The sequence below is a fragment of the Phalacrocorax carbo genome, chromosome 2, assembly GCF_963921805.1.
Source record: "Phalacrocorax carbo chromosome 2, bPhaCar2.1, whole genome shotgun sequence".
Taxonomy (NCBI): Eukaryota; Metazoa; Chordata; class Aves; order Suliformes; family Phalacrocoracidae; genus Phalacrocorax; species Phalacrocorax carbo.
The window spans coordinates 161,938,104-161,943,070 of NC_087514.1; positions in this window are offsets into that span (position 1 = coordinate 161,938,104).

Sequence of the window (4,967 nt, forward strand, 5' to 3'; positions counted from 1 at the left end):
CCGCACACAACCATGACATGACAAATGCAAAAGCACTAGCAAAGATTGACCCATCTGGACCCATTTCTTACTGTAGCTCCCTGTAAGATTAGAGTCTAAACTTCAACATGTCAAGAATGCAACTCGTAAAAATTATGCAATACCAAACAGCTGTACAGATTAAAACCAAACCAACCATATATGCTAGTGAACTAGAATACAGTATTTAGTAGTTAGATTAATGTGAGAAAGCAAATTTAAAACAGAGTTGATGCTGAAATAATAATTCATCTCCCTTCTCCAAAGCCTCCTGGAGTTCAGCTCTGTCTGTGCCTCCTCTCCAGCTAGCTGGGATACCTGATTTATCAAAACGCCTTGGAAGTTTAGTTACTTTCATTGCTTCCACTCGCCATCACATTGCTTCCATATCTCCTACTTCTATTAACTGGCAGTCATTAAAAATGTATACACAGTCACTGTTTTGCTACCGTATCTGCAGAGCCCTTGGCTCATACGTGGCCCAGCTGTGACAGATGCTCAGACATGCCAACTGCCTCCGTGACTCAAGGAACTCTCTCACTCCTCTGTGCCAGGAGAGACGCTGACTCCTCATCCAGCAGGCAAAACCAGAGCAATTGTAAACTCATTTGCAATATTTTCCATTAGTTTTCTACAAATAATTGTAAACAGTGCAAGAAAGATAATACAGAAAGTCTGGGCATCTGCCTGACTGTCGTCTAAAATCACAACTTTATTCCAGGTGATATTCTGCAACTTTTCAGGGCTTAATCCAGCAGCATGAGGCAGTTATAGACGCACCACTCACTTCCAGAGAACCACAGCAAAGACTGTGCTCATTGTACACTGTTCTACGAACGTGGTTTTGTGGCTTTCACTGCTGATTTTGGATATGAAGGAGTCTAAAACAGTGGCTGTATTACCTGCATGCCTTGCTTATGCTGACACGCAGAATATGATATCACAGGTAAATTTAATCACACAATTTTCACATCCCATAAAATGCAGACTAAGTACAGTAATTTCAAACACATCTGAGTCATGCCCATAAATTATATACAGGCTACACTGCTTTTGGCTTTAAGCTATCTGGAATCTACCATGTCCTTTGGGGATTTTTTCAGTGATTAGCTGGTCTTAAAATGTATGTCTTCATAACGTGAATTTATGTCTTACCCCAACTACAGAACCTATTATAGCTTTTCCTGGAGGATTAGAGAGGCCTCTGTTTACAAAAACATCTACTTGTAGTTGTATAATTATATTTTTAAAAACAGGGTTAGAAGTGATATCCTAAAGCCAACTAGTTAACTCTTTAGCCCAAAACAGCATCAACTCCACTGATGTAACTCCTGGAGATATTTGTTCAGTCTCGTTACAACAGATGGTGATTCCAAAACCTTCATATGCCGCGTATGCTAATGCTTCACTATTCTCACTGCCAAAAAAGTTTTTCATGTGCGTCATCTGAATTTCCTGAACTGCAATCTCAGCCTGTAACTTCTTGCTTCATTCATCACGGACATGAAGATGAGTTACTCCACATACCTTCTTAATTATTTGAAAACTTCTATCATGCTTCCTCTCATCTTTTCTTCTGCAGACAAAATCCGTCTGAACTTTACATCATAATTCGTACTTCTCAGGCTCCGAATCACTCTTACAGCATACTTCTAAATCCTTTTACCGTTTACTTTGAACTCTCTGACTGTCAAACATCACAATGAGGGAACAGAGCAGCAGACAGAAGCAGCTGGGAAACTCTACAGCGTTCTTGAACCTACTACTACTAAGGAAATACCATCTTTATACTCTTACTTTTTACAATGATTATTCACCCAATAAACACATTCCCGGCATTTCCATCCTTGCTTCTCCCCTTATCTCAACATCCTGGCTTCACTCCTGAGACCTGTTCCATTCTCCACCACTTCCTTTCTGGCTCAACAGCTGTTTGCTCACTCCAGTGTTCTCAGAAATTCACAATTGAGCCAAAGATGATCAGATTTTCATGGAAACTGAAAAATAATCCCTAGACTCGTATATCCATCACATTCCTTCTCTTCCAAAATCAAAAGCAAACAACTAACATTAAAACTAGATCATCTTATCACTTTCCTTAAACACCACAAAGAAAATCTTACCTACAATATTTCTTGTGTAATACTACCTTTACCTCAGGCTTGATAAACATACACAGAGAAATGAGAAAATTTGCAGGATTATAATACTCATATTTTTAGCAGCCCTCAGTAAATACAATCTTGGTTGGACTAGGCCATCTCCAGAGGTCCCTTCCAACCACAATGATTCTGCCATACAAAGGGATCACTGTACTTTTTTTCTCCTTCAGGTAATGAATTGTTGGTCTGAAAGGTTGAAGAAACACTTTATCATATGTATTAATAGCAGCGACTATCCACAAAATGTTCTTTGATGCACAAAAAAAGAGGAAAAGCAATTTTTAAATTGCATAATAATGTAAAAAACAAAGGTTCTCTGTCCATTAAAAAAACCTCCATTTTAAATGAAATGTACAAAAGACGATGACTGCCCTTGAAGACACATCATTAACTTTACTAAATTAATAATCCATTGGTGATTATGGATAATGAAATTATGATTAGGGTTTATGAATGAAATTATTATATTTTATCACAGAATAGCACAAAAATAATATCAGAATTTCAACATCTTTAAGAGAAAACAAGAAATTACTTTAAAGTATGCATGAAAATAATTGTGGTATGAAGAGAAGTCCTCAAGCTCTTAATGGACTAATGCATATTGAAATGTAGTAGGGCACTTTGCTCAGTATTTACTTACAGAGAAAACCTCACGCCGCCCCATTCTTCTCCAGTCCAGAATCCAATAAAATCACATGCTTATGCACGACAGCGTCTGAAACACTTTGACAATTACCTTAGCCTGAAGCCAGTACACAACTAAACTCTGAACAAAAAAAGCTTAATTTCATCTTGGAAAAAAGTGAAATTTATTAAACAATAAATGCTTTTCACAGTTGCCTTAGGACATGCCTTCAATCCTATGCTTCCCACTGCTGTAACAACATAAAATAGTAGAAATACTGCAGTTAAGGATGGACTTTGGTCAAGGCAGATCTCGTTTAAGAATCATATGCCCCACTTGCAATTGTGGTGAGGACACTGCGCACTCGGCAATGCTAGAAAATGTGTTCTCTGTCAAAAAAGGCGAAGTTTAAATTAGCAGAAGTAAATGGCTGTTATGTTTTCTACTCATGGTTGCAACCAGCATTGAACAAGAATTGGAGACCTGAATGTATTTTTTTTCCTTATCCCTTTACATTTTTTCTCTCACAGTAATTTTTTTCACTAAATATTAGCATCTTTGCTATTCTACTGTAATGAAATAAGGAGTGTAACAAAAAGGTGTACCAAGAAGACAGTCCTGTACACAACTTCACACAGCTCCTCACCCGGAGCACGGTCACTGCTGCAGCTGAACACTTTTTGCATTAACAGTTAAACTGCCAAAAAGATATCTGGCAGTTGGGGGCAGGGAGCACCTCTGGAAAATGGTATTAAATTTCATACCATCATACAATCATTTTCAGGAATCCTTGTTCATGAAACAAAATAATACGATCTTCCCTGGTCCTCTGGGGAAGACAGTTGAGTCTTTTCTACCTACTCAGCAGGACAGCCTCATACAAGGGGCAAGGGAGGACCTCTGAATGCCTGAGCCCTCAGCAGAGCCCTCCCGAGGGGAACAAGTGACCTTGTCACCAAAACCCAGGAATAAAACTCCTTAACACTGGGTGCATTAAAGCGCAGGTGTTACTTTATTCGGCGCCGGGCGCGTAGGGATCTTTCCATCTAGCATGCACACCTACTATAATTCCTTTTTGACATTTACACATAAAAATTAACACACCACGCCTAATACATAATCATTGACCTGACTGAGCATGCTCTTCTTCCACCGGTCTGTATCTTCTTCGCCTAAGTTTAAAGCTACAGTGTGATTTTAGTTCACAGCACGCGCTCAAGAGGAGGCATGGGGTCAGTCCTTTCGCCCCTCAGTTGAGATTCTCGCCCGGCCAGAGTTGCTTTTGCCCCAGTTTCATGTTTTGGTGTCTTCTGGCCAAAATGTTCCCGTTTGTCACTGCTGACTGATTTGTGGCCATCCTGTATCTTCACAACCTTCTTTGTAGCAGGATGTTTCTACTGTCAGTGCTTGAAGTTCTGCTGAGTTGTATTCTTTCAGGAGGCTTTTGTTAAAGAGGCATTCATTGCTAATACCCTCTTGGCTGGCCTAAGTGTTACTTACTATCGTGTTAAAATTCTCAGGTGTTAGTTCCCCCTCCCAACTGTGATCCTTTCTTAATTACTAATAACTCCTGCACTATTCCATTTCAACCAAGAAGAATATATATACACACACACGTTTGAGGCAACAATCCTGGTGTGTTGGCTGGGCATAAATTAAGCACGTCCTGTCCATCACAAAAAGCCCAGTGCAACCTTCTTCTAGCTTTTGTTCAAGGTACCACTAATAGCCTCTTATCTGGCCTAAATATTATTTACTGCCTTATTAAAATTCTCAGGTGTTAATTTCTACTCCTAACTGTGATCCTTTCTTAAATACTACTAACCCCTGTGCTATTCCATTTTTTCAAAGAATATATACGTTTGAAGTAACAACCTCACCCCACAGGCCTGGCCTGCCGGAGAAAAACACAGCCCCTGGGGCAGCACAAGGCGAGCAGCAGACACGCCGTGAGAGGCAGCAGGGACACGGACACGGACACGACCCCGACCCTCCACGGGAAGCGACAGTGAGAAGGCGACTCTGCGGAGAACATGGCGCCGGGCGGCGGCAGGGCAGGAACGCAGCCCGCCCCTCCTCTGACCACGCCTCCTCTGGCCACGCCCCCTAGGGCCGTTCCCCTGGCAACGCCTCGCTGCGCGGGCTGGGTGAGGCGAGGA